The following is a 20,537-nucleotide window of genomic DNA, read 5'->3' on the forward strand; positions in this document are numbered from 1 at the left end:
AGATGAATAAATACACTCCTGGAAATGGAAAAAAGAACACATTGACACCGGTGTGTCAGACCCACCATACTTGCTCCGGACACTGCGAGAGGGCTGTACAAGCAATGATCACACGCACGGCACAGCGGACACACCAGGAATCGCGGTGTTGGCCGTCGAATTGCGCTAGCTGCGCAGCATTTGTGCACCGCCGCCGTCAGTGTCAGCCAGTTTGCCGTGGCATACGGAGCTCCATCGCAGTCTTTAGCACTGGTAGCATGCCGCGACAGCGTGGACGTGAACCGTATGTGCAGTTGACGGACTTTCAGCGAGGGCGTATAGTGGGCATGCGGGAGGCCGGGTGGACGTACCGCCGAATTGCTCAACACGTGGGGCGTGAGGTCTCTACAGTACATCGATGTCGTCGCCAGTGGTCGGCGGAAGGTGCACGTGCCCGTCGACCTGGGACCGGACCGCAGCGACGCACGGATGCACGCCAAGACCGTAAGATCCTACGCAGTGCCGTAGGGGACCGCACCGCCACTTCCCAGCAAATTAGGGACACTGTTGCTCCTGGGGTATCGGCGAGGACCATTCGCAACCGTCTCCATCAAGCTGGGCTACGGTCCCGCACACCGTTAGGCCGTCATCCGCTCACGCCCCAACATCGTGCAGCCCGCCTCCAGTGGTGTCGCGACAGGCGTGAATGGAGGGACGAATGGAGACGTGTCGTCTTCAGCGATGAGAGTCGCTTCTGCCTTGGTGCCAATGATGGTCGTATGCGTGTTTGGCGTGCAGGTGAGCGCCACAATCAGGACTGCATACGACCGAGGCACACAGGGCCAACACCCGGCATCATGGTGTGGGGAGCGATCTCCTACACTGGCCGTACACCACTGGTGATCGTCGAGGGGACACTGAATAGTGCACGGTACATCCAAACCGTCATCGAACCCATCGTTCTACCATTCCTAGACCGGCAAGGGAACTTGCTGTTCCAACAGGACAATGCATGTCCGCATGTATCCCGTGCCACCCAACGTGCTCTAGAAGGTGTAAGTCAACTACCCTGGCCAGCAAGATCTCCGGATCTGTCCCCCATTGAGCATGTTTGGGACTGGATGAAGCGTCGTCTCACGCGGTCTGCACGTCCAGCACGAACTCTGGTCCAACTGAGGCGCCAGGTGGAAATGGCATGGCAAGCCGTTCCACAGGACTACATCCAGCATCTCTACGATCGTCTCCATGGGAGAATAGCAGCCTGCATTGCTGCGAAAGGTGGATATACACTGTACTAGTGCCGACATTGTGCATGCTCTGTTGCCTGTGTCTATGTGCCTGTGGTTCTGTCAGTGTGATCATGTGATGTATCTGACCCCAGGAATGTGTCAATAAAGTTTCCCCTTCCTGGGACAATGAATTCACGGTGTTCTTATTTCAATTTCCAGGAGTGTACATTTATAAGCATGCTGCTATCGTTTATTCGTGTAACTGTGGAGTACTTATGGCCCGACGCGATCGATAGTAACGGCCACTTTGACCTCCAATAACTCATATACTATTCAAGTTAAATGCCTGTGATTTATATCAATTTAGCTTTACACTAATAGCTTTCTAAAGACACCGCGAGCGATGAAATCGGATGAAGCGTTTAAATTTTGGAAATTCGTTGCTGGGTGTTACTTATATAATTTACCGTCTGATACTAAAATGTAAACTAATAAAGATATTGAAAATCTGATTACGTGGTCAGAATCGTCGTGCAAATAACAGTAACATTCCTGTTTCTTTTTGAGGTATCATTATTCATCTGGCTACTATTAATTTCTATACGAACTGTGAAATGTCTGCCATGACGGTTTCGCCAAGTCCGCCTTCTTAGGCACTCTCGGCATGCAAGTCTCTTTCACTGACACAGCGTCACTATGGAATTTCCAGCCGCGCGGCCGCTGGACCCCTCGGCCAACGTCCGGCACCATGTGGTCGGCGTGCCGAGCGGCCCGCACTTGCCGAGTGGCGTGTGCAGACACTGCTTCCTCCAAACTTAGAATATTTTCAGGGCGCGACGACTCGCCAGTTACCTCACACACCTCCAGTTATTAACATTCTGGCTTGCCAGAACGTTCAGAAGTAGCACCCTTCAGTTCATACAAGTATATATAAAACAGATTTCAAAGACCAGAATTAAACGATTAAACGCCAGGCCAATAGTGTTTACAAGATCAATGTAGTGGTGTGGGAGCAGCATGAAATGCGGAATAACTTACTGACACAAATTATGAACAAAATGGCATATTAATTAAATACCTGCATTCCAGTTATGCAAAAATGAACATGAATTTTGAAATAAACTAACAACAATTATGAACGAAATGGCATATTATTTAAATGCCTGCATTTCAGTTATGTAAAACAACTTTTGGACAAGAAATAAAATTTTTAAATGCACTTTCACTTACGTGAGATTTTGTAAACACTTCTAGTGCCACTCACTCAGCGCTAAGGCTTATTCATGCACAATTTTTTTTTTTTGTTTTCGTCGCACTACGCACGCTCGCACGGATTTTTGCATGAAGTATTAATCAACTCACAACAGTCTTTTGACCAAGTGCCTCGCAGAAATCGTGTCTGCCTCTGAATTCCGAGTTCCACCGTTTATTGTGACAAATCTGTCTACAACGAAAACCTAAAGTAGAGGGCAACAAACCACTTCCCAAACCAACCAAGATCCTCACCAAATATTCCCTCCAGTGGAAAACGATACTGTTGGAACAAAGTCACAAGGCAAACGACTGAATCACAGTAAGCTAAAATTCCCATAAGTTCTATTTACTTGACTTAAATCCTTCCTATCTCCAAATTTGCGTGCACATACAATTACTATTTTTAATACCCTTCAAATTGAGCACTAAATGCTTTGCCACAGTCTTAAACAAAGCATAAATTAATACTACTTTACTTAAGTTCACGAGGTCACTGACCTCCTCGCAGTCCCAGTACCTATACTTCACATTGTACACTAACAGTGCCACAACAAACTAACAAATTACTAATGAATCCCCAAGTAAAGATATAAGTTATCCCTCCAAAATTACTACCACTAATTACAGACTAGAACAGCTTTTCACTTCTGCCTTTCTCTACATACCCTTAGCAATTTTAAAATTCTCTCGTTTCCACATATGCGGCAGCAACGACCGTAACGTTCTACCGTACCAACGCCAATCAGTCTCACTAGAATCACACTCCTCCTTCACATACCAATTTGTACGGATTTCATTACACAAACCATCTCCACCCACACTGTTTACTTCACCCCTCTCTAAATTTTCTGTTAGTTTTTCCACACATTTGGCCGATTCACTACCCACAGCATGCACAACTTTACTGTTTTCCCCCTCCAAAATATCGACCCTTGCAGCTTCAACAAAATTACACATCACTTTACTGTTAAACACTTTATCTTCCTGATATAATACATCGATGCCTAAGCGATCACCACCATAAATGTTCATCTCAGCAATCATATCTGCTGATACACCATTTAAATCACTACATAAATTCACATCAGAAACCTTACTTTCCTCCGTCGACAAATCAACTTTACGTGAATCGTACACAACTTTATCCTCCGCCACTACATTACACCGATTGCTGCTACCTTGTTGTACAATGCTGGGGCTTCCAATCTTGCTACCTTCCGCTTTGATTGGACAAAAATCAGCACACACTGCCATTTCTGCACACATTTCATCCAGCTTAACCCTCGACTGCCTACAGAAGAGTTTAACATCCAGAAGACATGGTAGGATGTCCGTGTAATTTCGTACACACACACACACACACACACACACACACACACACACACACACACTCAGTGAGCGTGTAATTCATTAGAGTCGGAAATTTCCGTGATAGGCAGAAAGGACACCAAAGTGCATTCCCATTGTTCGCATTTATTGTTGTTACCAGGTCTCTTAGGGCATATAAGGAGCGTGAATAGATGCCACATGCATTTGAGATACAGTGTTATCAACACCTGGCAGAGTGTGAAAGAGGGCTCATTTTGTATCTCCACTCGGTCATCTGTTCGAATGATGCAGTATCCAGATTTATAGCTCATTCGGATGTGCCAGTAGCCCGATGAATGAAGGTATGAAACGTGACTGCAGGCATACTTGTCTTGAGAGTTGGAGCTGACCACGTCGGACTATCGCAAGGGAGGAGCACTGTATTTTGCGCACAGTACATCTTAACCCCTTCACATCTGCTCCTGCCTTACGAGAGTTCGAATACTAGCAACAGCCGGACTTCGGAATAACCGTCCATTAACACAACAACACAAGCGGCTGCGTTTGGTGTGGTGCTGCGACTGGGTAGTGTGGACTGCTGATGAACGGCCTCACACTGAGTTCAGCCATGACTCATGGTTGTGAACTGCCCTGGATGACCATCGCCGACGAGAACGTGGCGATCTGGGGAGAGGTCCCATTCTTCCGATACCTTGTAGAGGCACAGTGATGTTACTGCTGGCGCCGTTTTGTGAGGAGTTTTTGGGTATGAATTGAGGCTCCGGCTGGTAGTGAGTGAAGGAATTCTGATAGGACGTCGGTACATCACAGACATCCTACGTCCATATCTGTTATCCAACATGCGTCTATATTGTGGTGCCATCTCTCAACAGTACAGCGGTCGTCCGCATGTGGTACGAGTCTCTACCAGCGTCTGTTGTGATGCTGACATACTCATGTGCGTAGCAAGTTCTCCAGATCTGTCCTCTGCTAGCTAACACCCGATAGATGTTCGGGCTCACATGCGGTTCCTCTTCGTCGAAACGGCTCAGACTCGTCTAGGGGTTGAACCGCACGTATCGCATTACACACCCTTATTTTACACACTTGTAACCCTTTGTTAAAGTTGTCTGGCTGATGACAAGTTTGCGAAATTCAAAGTTAACATAACATATAATAACATTAATAATAATATCGAGAGCTAAATTAACGATCCATAAATGATGTAGGCCACATAGTTGCGATTTAGTTAGAATAATGTTTATTCAGATAGCAAACTAACAGCGAAAGTGGTCATATTCAGAGTTACTGTTACACTCGAGCGCATATCCATTTGACACAGTTCGATCATTCACAATCTCATCTCTAAACACAATACTCCACCCCGATATTTACACAAAAAGAGTTCACTCCAGGATCGCGGCTGCTCACCGATCAGAGACTAAGTCCAGCAAAATTTTCTAAGTTGTTTCACTTCTTAGCTGCCTAAAGACCGACTGTCCGCTTTCGCGTCTCAGTCCGAACTGTCCCCTTTGGTGTCCCGACCAGAAATGTCCACTTCGGTGTCTCCAGCCGAATTGTCCCTCTGCCCGTCCCCGCCAGCTTTTCCTGCGAGCCGAACCTCCTCGTTCAACTGACTACGGTAGTTCCCTTTCCTGAAGCCGTCCATCTGATTGGCTACAGCTTATTCTACACCATTTTACATTTTAACATACTTAAATAATCAAAGCTTGACCACTTTCACGTTCTAAATTAAGTAGCAGTAATATCCATTACATAATAAACGTTAAATTCTTTTACATAAAATCAATGCAATTTCCTTCTTACCTTTGAACACCATGGCCAGTAGCCTTGCACCAATGTGCTTTCTGATAAATAAATAAAAAACAAAAGTAACTATTATGTACTAAACTTTACAATAAATATTCTATTACCTAATAATTCATAATGTGTCATGCTGTACTCGTTCAATGTGTTTTGTGTGGAGGAAATGACGATCTGATGCATAACTAAAAATACTGATCAATTCAATTTATTATATCTTTTAAACAAGTAAAGTTACAGAGTTGATATTTACAACATTTGTCATTTTCATGATGTGCTTCTATATAAAATGTCGATCGTTAAGATCGACCAAAGCGTTCAGATTTTAGCATTTATCTTTAACAGTAAATCCTAAACTATTGTAGATATGATCAATAATCAAGTTTTTTGGGATCAAAATGAAAATTTGTGAAGGATGGCAGATGAAAATAATTGTGGCTTAATTCCCTGCATTACTACAGAATTAAGTAGTTTTCATAAATGTTTCCCTTTATGGCCGATCTTAGGTGCGCCATATTTAACACTACTATGGCTCCTTGGTCACAGAAGGCTTCTACTGGGTTTCCCTATGACGTTGGTTCTCTTCTGCCTCACTGGCACACTATAGCGCTTAGGTCTCAACAGACAACAGACGCCTTTGAGTTTCCCCATTTCGTGGTGAATCTGCGCCCTTTGTGGCCCGCGGTCCTGGGCGACAGGGTTCGTTTCACAATTCCTGTAGGCTTACTCTTTCGGTCATATATTTAAATGAGAGTGCAATGCTCGATAGAGGGTGTATGGGGCCAAAGTGGACGTCAACTCCGTGCCAGCGCCAGTATGCAGTACATCAAGGACAAACTGCAACATCTGTGGGCCAACTTGCGGTAGGGGAGGACACAATGGTTTTACCACATACTTACCTAATGTATCAGCGCATATATCCAGACCAGAGGGAGCGCAAAGTGATACTAGTAGAAGGCTCATAGTGTCAAGTTCTTTGTCTACTGTGTGCCTGGCATCCCCTTTTGCTAGAACTGGTCATCTACATATCTCTTATAAAATACAGTTTCCTTTTAGATGGGTTTTTGGCCGTCAAACAATTTTTGTTCTAAATGATTTACTTCCGTGGTAGCTATGGTGCCATGTATAAATCATCCTATTGTTACGACACCTGGCTGCTAATAAATTTTCCGTTAAATGTAAAATAGTTGTAACTAAGAGTTAAATGGAGGAGTTCCATGAAATCACCAATCTCTGTGTATGTAAGTTTCTTATGTTTCACACGGTTATTTTGGAATACTGCTGTAGAATCTTCTATAAGTATGTTTGAGTAGCAGTAGTAGTAGTAGTAGAGGGTTGTCTTGGAGCACGACAGCAAGGTCTTCAGCGCCCGCTCAGTAACAGATTGAGACGAGTGTCAAGAAAATTCTCAGAACAGGAAGAGAAAACAGAACCGAAAACATGTCGTCAGCTGTAAAACATGGACAACACAGGAAGAAAGTGGTAGAGGGAGCTAAAACAACACAGCAGATGGAAGTGGCTGCCTGACCGCAAGGAAAAAAGGGAGGAGCCAGCAACTCTGCAGCACACTAAAACCTCCAGCCTAAAAGTTTAGGCCAGAGTCCAGACACTTCACAAAACTTTAAAACCTTGGACACACACGCCTCATCATTAGCTAAAACACAGGGCAGATCCCCATCCATTTGTGCTTCTGCCCTTGCATCACGGTATAAAAGACAGTCTTTTAAAATGTGGCGGACAGAGATGTGCACACCACAAGCATCACAAAATGGGGAATCCTCCCGCCGTAATAGAAAGCTTTGTGTGAGAGGACGTTGCCCAATCCGAAGACGCGTGAGGGTCACTTCTTCCCGCCTGAGCAACCGGCAGGACGAACGCCACGGCCGAGTTGTTGACTTCACCAACCGCAGGTTATTGGCCGTCACCGCCAGCCATTCTTCCTCCCACAACTCCTGCACTTCTTGTGGAGTGCAGAAATGATAGACTGAACGGGAATAGGACACTGGACCACATCCTGCTCTCTGCAGGCCTCCTTGGCAGCCCGATCGGCCTGTTCATTGCCCCATATTCCTACATGACCAGGCACCCAGCAGAAGGACACCTCCTTACCCATTTTTGAGTAAAGACTGGCAATGTCCAGAGTTAAAAACTGCTCACAGTAAGCGAATATTGTGGCTTTCAGATCTCCAGCTAGCACCATGTTATTTTTATGGAATATGTGATAAAAAATTTTAATTTTTCAGCAGCATGTACTCAGTTTTTGTGACAGTTTGTATGCTGGACTATTTATAAAATCAGACTAGTTCTAAATATTAAAGAAACAAGTATTTGAAAGTTGCTTGAAACACTAGAAATGTAAAGAATAATACTTTTAAAGGATGTCACAATATGTCACAAGAAGGAAATGGAGATACGTACAAAAATAAATTAATGCAAGTGAAATAGCACAAAACTCAATATATAAATCACCACTGTACAGTCTGTAGATTCGACAAATACTTGCGGAATAAAGTTTTGACGAATTAATAAGAGAAAAAGGTGAAGGTTGCGACAAGCTCCTACAGAGGCACGACTGTGGGAAGATGTTTTGTCTGCAGTAACCTGATACAGTTTCATCAAAAAAATTCTAAATTATTAGTGAATTTCATCTCTCTTGATCCAGAGCAAACACGTGCGCATACACACATACACACACATATACACACGCACGCACACACACACACACACACACACACACACACACACACACAGACACACATTTTTGCATTTGAGATGGAGAAAGAGAGATCAGATTCACAGACACTGTCCTCCCACTGTATATAGGCAATCTGTACCTGAAACGTCATGGGTGCAGTACTAAGCTTGCTGCGGTATGTGTATATGTACGAAATGTGACTCAGATAATACGATGCTACACTAATCATGTCAACGGTTGTCCTCTGTTTCTTCATGTAAGAACATACGTTCGAGTTTTCTTTTGCAAATGGTCTCTTTCCAGCATCATCCCAGTCCACTGTAGTTACCATGGTTCTAAAATCATTGTGTTTTCTTATTTTTCCATTCTTAATTATTAGCGATTTTGATACCAGAAGTACTTGTTTTTCCAGTGCTTGCCGCATCCTTCTCTTTTTGCTGTTATTAAGTTGTCAAAACTCTATTCCGTAAATATTTGTCGTATCTACAGAATGTACAGTAACGATCAGTATATTGAGTTTTGTTCTGTTTTACTAGCATTAATTTATTTTTGAACGTATCTCCATTTCCTTCTTGTGATATATTTCTGTCGTACGTGTGTGTGTGTGTGTGTGTGTGTGTGTGTGTGTGTGCGTGCGTGCAGCATCAAAATATATAAAAATAATGACAATACTTGTGTAACTTCACAGCATTTCCACATCTAAAAATCTGTATTACTTATCGAAAATACGTAAGTTCGTCGGTAACACATACACATTGTTTATGTCAAAGGTTGTGATGTTATATCCATGGCTAAAAATTAAGTCAAGTATATGTGAAGATAGTGACATTACTAATGTACATTACGGTATTCTCATGTTAAAAATGTCTGTGTTATTTACCAAAATTTACGTGAAACTAACGATCTAAGCCAAAGGTTAAGATATATAGTGCAATGAGCAAAGTTCTGTTTTCACATCACTCATGCGGCAAGACACAACAGAGCCCCAAATTAAATATTTCCACATCCGAATTGACTGTATTACTGTTCTATAAATCTACAAAACACACGTTAGCTACATTAACATGTAAATAGGCAAGACAGTGTTAGCTGACAGTTCCTACTAGGCCTAAACGAGGTTATATTACTGGCGGTACACAGAGGAACATTCATCACCTGACCAAGCACCATTCTAGGAGGGAAGAAGGTATTGCGTGATATGTTAAACTGTGAAAATATGACTCATGTTGTTTACTGGCTGCAGTTTGTTAATGCTGCGCCTGTCTACGGTAATGTTCAACTGGTGTACAAAAAGGAATTCTCGAGGAAGTGTGTGTCATTTACTGATTGGAATTAGGGTTACAACGCTCTCACAAAAAGTTTGCAAACTGTATTTCCATAGTCAACTACTAAATAATACCAAAATTTAGATGCTGTTTATACACAGACGTCACGTTTTCTGACACTTCAGCACAACAAAGCGTACTAAAATTGATGTGTTTTGGAGAGATCTTTGATTTGCTGTATAACTCATTCTAGAATATGCAAGTATAGCTTTGAAAGCACAAAACGCCGTGTGATAGCTTTGTAAGCAATGTTCAGTTTGTTTTTTCTAATTATGTGTATTATTTATCAAGCTTTGTAAATATTTATTCTGTAACAGCGAAAAACACACGTGGCAATACTGATCTAATTTACACGTTAAGGTGCATATGCCGATCTTTCGATCACACTTTAGAAAAGCTTAAAAATTATCTGCATTATTCACCCAAATATGTAAAGATACCTTCTGTCACTGGATAAGATACCTCTGGCATTACTGAACAAACTTACAGTTTCAGTTACACTTGGTGGGTATTGATTTACGCTGTTGTGCAGTGGAGACTATATAACACTTTGATGAAAGCATGTGGAACAGTAATCTTAACACCTGAACTTTACCTATAACAAAGCAGGACAAATTTACAACAACGTTTCCAGGTCAGCAAAACATGATAGTAGCTCCACGGTAGAGTAAAAGCTTCATCCTTCAGTACAAAAAGTTTTTCATCCTCTGCTGATAATGCTCACTAACGCGGTCTCCCAGTAGAGACCGCATGACACTTTGATGAAATAACGTACTGAACAGTAGTTTTAACATCGGAATTTAACACATATTCGGTGACATGGGGCAGGTTGGCAGACCATAACAACTGACCCTAACGAAACTGTAACAAAATGGCCCATACATAGCCATTTTATATTCAGTTACAGATAGTCATCAAAGTAAATTGTAACAGCTTGTTACGACATCCCCAACTACTGTTGGGTATTATCGGAGTAAAAAGGGTCAGTTGACATGCGACTGCCATTACCTCGACTATGGTGACTTATCATTACACAAAACGCATGGTTTTCGTGTAGTCTGTGAACTTGTCAGCCCATCTTACGTAATCATGCCGTCATTTATGGTTATGTCTACTAAATTCTTAACACGTCTCGACGCATCTGATGCTTGCTGAGTAAGCAAGCGAACACATCTAAGAACAGCCCTCCTGAGGTCATACGCTTGCTGTGAGGGTGGAGGAGGAAGAGTGGTGAAACGGAGGCATCCTCGAGAAATTGCGGCAGATTCACGAACTGAGATGTACAACTTTTTCCTGGGATGAAACCTGCTTGTTCTTGTGTCAGAATTCGTTCAACAACTTGACATTATCGACTCAGCAACATTCGCTCTATAATGTGAAACACATGACACAAGGAGAATGTTTCCCTTTAGTTTTTTGGCTTAACTGGCAATTTTACAGGTTTTAAGATAGGAATCACATTTGATTTCCTCCAGGCATTAGGGAACTTACGGGCTTATATACAGCTGTTGAAAAGCGGCGAAACCCACTCTGTCGCTTGATCACCGAAGTGTTTGTCTGCTCCATTCTCATGTCATCCATTCCTGCTTCCTTACCGGCCTTAGAATTGTTCGTGCTTGCTGTTCTTCCACGCGAAATGGGCCTAAAATTTTAGTCTCCGTTTCCCCTGTACATACAAATCTGTAGTAAAGCGTCGCTTTTCAAAGCCACAGATGTTCCTAATCTCAGTCACTATTGAAGATCTTACACGTAACAACGAAGAATTACTAAGCAGAAGGTCAAGAGATAGAGAGAATACGTGAGGACATTGCGGAAGCAACTCATAATGTAAAGGGAGACGAAAAATCCAATAATCATGGGGAACTATAGTAACAGAATAAATAGACGATATAGTTACGGAAGAATACGGGAGCGAGAATAGGAATGAGAGAGGAAAAAGTCACCTTCAGTTCGCTAGCAAGTTCCAGTTGCCACTGGCAAAGCACATACTTCATGAGCAGGAAAAGGAGGAGGAATACTTGGAAAAATCATAGACACACGAAAAAATTGAAACGTCTCCTTAGAAAAATTATACATGACTGTGCTTAAACTGATACACAATATTTTTTAGCGCAACGCTATCTGACTTTCAATAATCCCTACAAAAGAATGGACCTGACTAACATTAACCTATACCTTTCACAAATCACTTACCTCACAAAAATCTTCGTTCTCAAGCTACTGCAATACAGCGAGCGCCACTACTGCCAGCTAAATAAAAGACTCAAACTACTGAAGGCACTAACTACTGGTAAGCATAGTTAGCAAATGAAAGATTTTGATGCAGAACAAACAATGTATTTACCTTAATAGTGTTCAAAAGTCAATATATATATATATATATATATATATATATATATATATACACACATCAGTTCATGATATCCAGTCTTACAAATTTACTGTCTCTGTCCAGATCATCCGCTCTCAAATCTCAGCCATCTCACTCCCCACATCCACCACTGCTGGTGGCTCACCTCCAACTGCGCAACGCTATGCGTTGTTCATATCCAGCTGCCCAACACTACAATGGCAGACAACAATGCAAACTATCCACAGACTGCACACAGCACAGCCAGTGATTTTCATACAGAGCGCTACGTGGCGTTACCAATAAGAAAACCTAAACAGACTATTTACATATAGCCCCCATGCTCCCCACAAAAAATTTTACAAATTGTTTTGGGCACTGGCCAATTTTTACAATTAAGATAACAAAGAAATCAAATGCACACACTTATTGATACAATGTTGGTCAAAATCTAAAATTTTCTCACAGTCCATAAAGACAGTCCTGATCATTCATCACAGTAAAATTGTAGTTTTCTTTTCTCAAAGTCTGAGCAGTAAAAGACAATGCACACAGAAGTTGTGGATTTCAATGCAGTCTTGAAGAAGTAGTGTTGTCCTTCCAACAGAAAGACAGTGCTGACTCTTGACATGCAGACAGGTAATGGGCCACAACAGAGCAAACCCACCGCAGAGTCAGTCGCAGTTTTGAAGAATATTGGTAGGTAGGTCATCGCAGAGTAGACCCACTGTAGTCCTGGTAGAGATTACGGTATTGGTGGGCAACCAGAGGCGCAGACCCACTGCAGTCCTTGTAGAAATAATGCTATTGGTGGGCCACCAGAGATGCAGATCCACTGTAGTCCTTGTAGAGACGGCCAGCAGCCATCTGTTGCGACTGTGCAGGTGCACAATCACCATCGAAGAGTCTTGCGGACAATGTAGCAAGTCCATAAACCACCACTTGAACACTCACAAAGTTTTTGGAACTGTCCTTAGAACCAGCAATGCTGTTAACGAGTCCCTTGCTGAATTATTAACACATGTGCAAGCACTAAGAGTCCCCAACTTCTCACATACTGTGCATATATTATGACCAACAGAAATGTGTGCAGTGAAATGATACTTAATTTAATTGTCTTGTGACAGCCAGAGCGAGAGCACCAGCAGCAGCGAGTACTGTTTGTATAAAGCGTTTATTTTGCATTTTGTTTACGACCTTCCACTAAGGAAGGGATTCTATTTGTGTTTATCTGCTCTGCATAGTAACTAACAGTTCTTGATAAAACTTTACGTAGTTTTCGTGTTAGATTTCTTAGTGTTTTCTTGATCGTTTAGAACAGAAAGCGCCCTAAAACCGTCTTTTGTTTGTTTCGCGGCCGTTAGCCACTAGTCACTTGAATCAGCAGTTGTCTTGTGACAGCCAGAGCGAGAGCACCAGCAGCAGCGAGTACTGTTTGTATAAAGCGTTTTTGTACTTATTTGCTGCGCTTAGCTTTTAAATAGTTTTTCTGGGAAAACCTAGCGTAGTTTTCGCGTCTCGTATTTCAGTGAGTGTTTCTTGATTATCAGAGTAGCTCATCAGAAGATTATCTTGGGAATTTGTCACCGTATAGAGTAGGGTAAACATAGTCATGTGTAGGGACTGTGGTTGTTGTGAGCGGACGCAAGGAGAATTGGCCACTCTTCGGGGGCAGGTGGAGGCTTTGTCTGTTAGGCTCATCGAGCTCGAGGCGCAGGCGTCGGCTCGTAGTGGCGTTGGGGCAACTGTGGTGAGACCTATGCCTACTTCGGTGGCCTTGGAATCACATGGAACCCCTGATGTCGCTGCGTCTTCCGGCAGTGAGCATCTTACCGGTCAGCCATCACTCCAGGGTGAATGGCGGACAGTGGTGGGCTCGCGCGTGCCTGGCCGAAAGGCGAAGGTGGGATCTGGCCGCGTGGCAGCTGCCTTACCCCTTTCCAACAGGTACGGGGTGCTTCCTAGTGGTGATGACATCGTTTCCGAGCCACCACAGGATGCCTCGCCTGTTGGGCCAGTGGCCGATTCTCCGGCAAGGTCCCGACAGTCACAGAGGGCGGGCCTATTAGTTATAGGGAGCTCCAACGTTAGGCGGGTTATGGAGCCCCTTAGGAAAATAGCGGGTAGGTCGGGGAAGAATGCCAGTGTGCACTCGGTGTGCTTGCCGGGGGGGTCTCGTCCGTAATGTGGAGGAGGCCCTTCCGGCAGCTATTGAACGCACTGGGTGTGACCAGCTGCAGATAGTAGCACATGTCGGAACGAATGACGCCTGCCGCTTGGGTTCTGAGGCCATCCTTGGTTCCTTCCGGCGGCTGGCTGATTTGGTGAAGACAACCAGCATCGCACGCGGAGTGCAAGCTGAGCTTAATATCTGCAGCATAGTGCCCAGAGTCGATCGCGATCCTCTGGTTTGGAGCCGTGTGGAGGGTCTAAACCAGAGGCTCAGACGACTCTGCGACTATAATGGTTGCAAATTCATCGACCTCCGTTATTGGGTGGAGAACTGTAGGGCCCCCCTAGACAGGTCAGGCGTGCACTACACACCGGAAGCAGCTACTAGGGTAGCAGAGTACGTGTGGCGTGCACACGGGGGTTTTTTAGGTTAGAGGGACCCCCCCTTGGGCGAAACGATAAAATACCTGACGGCTTACCAGAGAGGACATTATCATCGTTGATAAAGAACGTCCGTCCTCAGAGACCAAAAACAGGAAAAGTTAACGTAATATTGGTAAACTGCAGGAGTATCCAGGGCAAGGTTCCTGAATTAGTATCTCTTATTGAAGGAAATAGTGCGCATATAGTATTAGGAACGGAAAGTTGGTTAAAACCGGAAGTGAACAGTAACGAAATCCTAGACACAGAATGGAATATATACCGCAAGGATAGGATAAACGCCAATGGTGGAGGAGTATTTATAGCAGTAAAGAATTCAATAATATCCAGTGAAGTTATTAGCGAATGCGAATGTGAAATAATCTGGGTTAAGTTAAGTATCAAAGGTGGGTCAGATATGATAGTCGGATGCTTCTATAGACCACCTGCATCAGCAACCGTAGTAGTTGAGCGCCTCAGAGAGAACCTGCAGAACGTCGTGAAGAAGTTTCGTGATCATACTATTGTAATAGGGGGAGACTTCAATCTACCAGGTATAGAATGGGATAGTCACACAATCAGAACTGGAGCCAGGGACAGAGACTCTTGTGACATTATCCTGACTGCCTTGTCCGAGAATTACTTCGAGCAGATAGTTAGAGAACCAACTCGTGAAGCTAACGTTTTAGACCTCATAGCAACAAATAGACCGGAACGTTTCGACTCCGTGAATGTAGAAGAGGGTATCAGTGATCATAAGTCAGTGGTTGCATCAATGACTACAAGTGTAATAAGAAATGCCAAGAAAGGAAGGAAAATATATTTGCTTAACAAGAGTGATAGGGCACAAATCGCAGAATATCTGAGTGACCACCATCAAACGTTCATTTCTGAGGAAGAGGATGTGGAACAAAAATGGAAAAAATTCAGAAACATCGTCCAGTACGCCTTAGATAAGTTCGTACCGACTAAGGTCCAAAGCGAGGGGAAAGATCCACCGTGGTATAACAATCATGTACGAAAGGTACTACGGAAACAAAGAAAGCTTCATCATAGGTTTAAGAGTAGTCGAATCATAGCTGATAAGGAAAAGCTGAACGAAGCGAAAAAGAGCGTAAAGAGAGCAATGAGAGAAGCATTCAACGAATTCGAATATAAAACATTGGCAAACAATCTAAACAAGAACCCTAAAAAGTTTTGGTCATATGTAAAATCGGTAAGCGGATCTAAATCCCCTATTCAGTCACTCGTTGACCACGATGGCACCGAAACAGAGGACGACCGAAGAAAGGCAGAAATACTGAATTCAGTGTTCCGAAACTGTTTCACTGCGGAAAATCGTAACACGGTCCCTGACTTCAGCCGTCGCACGGACGCCAAAATGGAAAATATTGAAATAAACGATATCGGAATTGAAAAACAACTGCTATCACTTAGTAGCGGAAAAGCATCCGGACCAGACGAGATACCCTTAAGATTTTACAGTGATTATGCTAAAGAACTTGCCCCCTTTCTATCAGCAATTTATCGTAGATCGCTGGAAGAACGTAAAGTACCTAGCGACTGGAAGAAAGCGCAGGTCGTTCCCATTTTCAAGAAGGGTCATAAATCAGATGCGAATAATTATAGGCCTATTTCGCTTACGTCAATCTGTTGTAGAATAATGGAACATGTTTTGTGTTCTCGTATTATGACGTTCTTAGATAATACAAATCTCCTTCATCATAACCAACATGGATTCCGCAAACAGAGATCATGTGAAACTCAGCTCGCCCTATTTGCCCAAGAAATTCACAGTGCCGTAGACACTGGCGAGCAGATTGATGCCGTATTCCTGGACTTCAGGAAGGCATTTGATACGGTTCCGCACTTACGTTTAGTGAAACAAATACGAGCTTACGGAATATCGGACCAGGTTTGTGATTGGATTCAGGATTTCCTAGAAGAAAGAACACAACATGTCATTCTTAACGGTTCAAAATCTGCAGATGTAGAGGTAATTTCGGGAGTACCGCAGGGAAGCGTGATAGGACCTTTATTGTTTACAATATACATAAATGACTTAGTTGACAACATCGGTAGCTCCGTGAGGCTATTTGCAGATGACACGGTTGTCTACAAGAAAGTAGCAACATCAGAAGACTCGTACGTACTCCAGGAGGACCTGCAGAGGATTAATGCATGGTGCGACAGCTGGCAGCTTTCCCTAAACGTAGATAAATGTAATATAATGCGCATACATAGGGGCAGAAATCCATTCCAGTACGATTATGCCATAGGTGGTAAATCATTGGAAGCGGTAACGACCGTAAAATACTTAGGAGTTACTATCCGGAGCGATCTGAAGTGGAATGATCACATCAAACAAATAGTGGGAAAAGCAGGCGCCAGGTTGAGATTCATAGGAAGAATTCTAAGAAAATGTGACTCATCGACGAAAGAAGTAGCTTACAAAACGCTTGTTCGTCCGATTCTTGAGTATTGCTCATCAGTATGGGACCCTTACCAGGTTGGATTAATAGAAGAGATAGACATGATCCAGCGAAAAGCAGCGCGATTCGTCATGGGGACATTTAGTCAGCGCGAGAGCGTTGCGGAGATGCTGAACAAGCTCCAGTGGCGGACACTTCAAGAAAGGCGTTACGCAATACGGAGAGGTTTATTATCGAAATTACGAGAGAGCACATTCCGGGAAGAGATGGGCAACATATTACTACCGCCCACATATATCTCGCGTAATGATCACAACGAAAAGATCCGAGAAATTAGAGCAAATACGGAGACTTACAAGCAGTCGTTCTTCCCACGCACAATTCGTGAATGGAACAGGGAAGGGGGGATCAGATAGTGGTACAATAAGTACCCTCCGCCACACACCGTAAGGTGGCTCGCGGAGTATAGATGTAGATGTAGATGAACTGGTGTCTATACAATTATAAATTTACAACATAAGAATACAATTACAATGGTACAAAATACATCATTAAAGAACATAACGGTACAGATAACGTTTGTAGTAACACGGGCTTTACAAAAGAATAGAAATAAACATATACATCAGTGTTACAGGAATTATGACCTAAGTAAATATATAAAATAATGAGAATAGTTTTCGAAACATTAATTTCACACATGAGCATTGAAACAGAACAGAATTAATAATGTCTAAACATCTTTACAAAGTAAATAACATAGTATTTGAAAAATTCTGCAACATATATCTTATTAGCTAAACACTTAAAGACAGGAAAAAGACAAATACACAAGGGTACATAAACACATAGCGGAATAATACAAAAGGAAAGACAGGGTTCGTTTTCAGTGCGACATTTGGTACTGCAGTCCTACCCAAAACTTCGTTCTGTAGATCTTTCCTCTTATTTCAACATTAGTTTCCACCAAAAAAATCCTATCCAAGCATGCTTTCTGTATTCTGTTCACATCCTCTTTCAAAATTCTTTTTTGGCCAAACCATTTTCTTGTAGCTTCTCAATACATTTCTTCCAATTCATCACAACTCGTTCTCACTTATAGCCTACCCCATCTTAAGCTAACTTAATTCTACTGAGCTCAGATGTTAAACTAAGGCACGAGGCAATACAGCAGCACAAAACAATTAACACAAACAGCAATGACAAAAAAATGGAAATTGGCAAAGTAAGCTACAGTAAATCTAAATTACCAAGCAAATGCAACATTACAACTAATATGAGCCAATGTGCAGCAACAAGAAAAATAAATCAATAGTAAAACTGGCTTAACAGAGTAATACAAAGTGAAATTTAGTAGCACTCTGTCTGGCAAACAGCAGCAGCAAATGCATTAACTTGTATCTAAACATGACAAAGCTGAAGCAGAAAAAATATTACAGTAAAAATGGCCATGTTTAATACCTATGTCACATCTTAACGCTAGAGTGGTGCATTACGATAACTTACTCTACCAAAAAAATTACCAAGTAGTTGAAAAGAAAATTATGTATGCAGCTACTGTTAGTAATCGCTTCTTATTGTTCTTTCCATTCCAAGTGCTCCTTTTTCGAAGAACGTGGATCATAAAATTATTATTTAATAGATCTGTTGACAGAAAGTATTCACATTAGCAAATGCACTTAATTTTATTTTATAAAACCAATGCTGCAACACAGCTGGAGACCAGATATTAAACAAAATGAGCAATCTCTCAACTAGAAAGACAATAGATGTAAAATGTTTCTCATCATTTCATTAGGCATTTTAGTAAATATCATAAATTAAGAGCTCCACAGTGTAATCATATGTTTTCAAGTTTGAGCGTGTCGTATTTGCGATGCTTTCGACAAAGAAATGACAATAGCGAGGGTAATGGCCTCTTTTTTTTTCTCCACGTAATGGCTTTCTTTTGTCAGACGACTATCTCTCAGCTGGGCGGCCAAAACGCATTACATCAAGGTCACTTACCTTTCTCACCGAAATATTTACAACGGCAGTTTCCGCTACAGTGCCAGTCTCATATAAAAAAATTTCACAGGTTGAGAATTTGCGTTACAAATGTGTAGAAACAAAATCCTATAAATATAACAGTACCCAAAAAATTTTCTTCGGCCTTGTGATACATTACGCATACACACACATTTCATAACTCTTAAAGTACGATTCTTGGTTTCCAACATCCTTTTTCACAAATCAGAGTCCCTAACCACTACTCATTATTCCTTACCTTATTACACATATACATATTCGTCGACACGCCAATCTTGTGTTGACACTTCAATATTTCATCATAATAAATACGTAGCATAATCAGATTCCTCATATAGCATCAGCTTATTGATCATATACATACCTCAACAGCATAATACACATCGTTATCGTAATAATAACATCATAACAGATCAATCACATCTCAAAATCGTCGCAGCTTCTTTCAATAATTTCAAGACCTAAGAAAAATTCTCTCCTCACTTCAATAGTGTCATCTACCTCAAACGTACTTTAAAAATCATGATCCCATACCAAATACATCATTCAAAGCTCTCGTAGCATCACAATGGCTCTGAAAAAAATATGAACAGTTCACACAGTGCAGACAAAATACAATTTCATAAGTGTGAAATTATCTAACTGTGTAATTGCGTAAACATGTGTCATCTGACACAGTAAAAAGAATGTTTGTTTCTCTCAGTTAAATGATGAGATAGCTGTGTAATTTATGTGTTAGAGAAATATCGTACCGATGTGTAAAGTTGTATAACTAAATACCATATTAGCTAGGGCTCCTTGTGCTTGCCAAACACATGGTGCACAAAGTAAGCGTGTACCCCCCCCCCCCTGAGGATTAATGTACTTATACCCTCAGATGTTACAGATTACAGCAATGGAATGAAATGTATCACGGAAAACCTTTGTATCACTGTAATTCAAAACTCTTTAAAACAAATGTTTTAAGTACAACATTAATCACTCAAATACGTGTACTCTGTCGCTAAACTGGGTGTCTTGTTGTAAGATAATCTCTGTGGAAGTGTTGTAGTTATCGTCCTCCAAAAGCTAAGTTCTGCAGAAGTCAATGTACTTACCTCATGATAAACAAAAGTGAAATGCTTTGCGTATAGATATCGTGGTTATTACATACCTTACCGTGATCAAGAAAGTACTATAATGTAACGTACTGTTGTATTACGGAAATGGCTGTCTCATTGTAGCTATACCACAAAAGTTAGCACTAAAACATGTTTTACTTTCCAGAAGAATTCAGAAAAACTGTGCAGATATAAAGCAGATTCAGCACAAAAGCAACAATGTAAATTGTGTCACACATTAGTAGCGTCATGATATAATCGTGTAGCTGTCAAAGAAACCAACCCCTGTGTCATCTGGTATCTCTCAGAAAGTACTTTAAATCCAGAATGTATTTTCAAGTACACCCAAATGTTGCATTAAAATCTCATTAGCAGTACCGGTATATGTTCTAAGTATGTGAGCCTGATAGTCGTTACATAA

Source organism: Schistocerca serialis, chromosome 6, assembly GCF_023864345.2.
Source record: "Schistocerca serialis cubense isolate TAMUIC-IGC-003099 chromosome 6, iqSchSeri2.2, whole genome shotgun sequence".
Lineage (NCBI taxonomy): Eukaryota > Metazoa > Arthropoda > Insecta > Orthoptera > Acrididae > Schistocerca > Schistocerca serialis.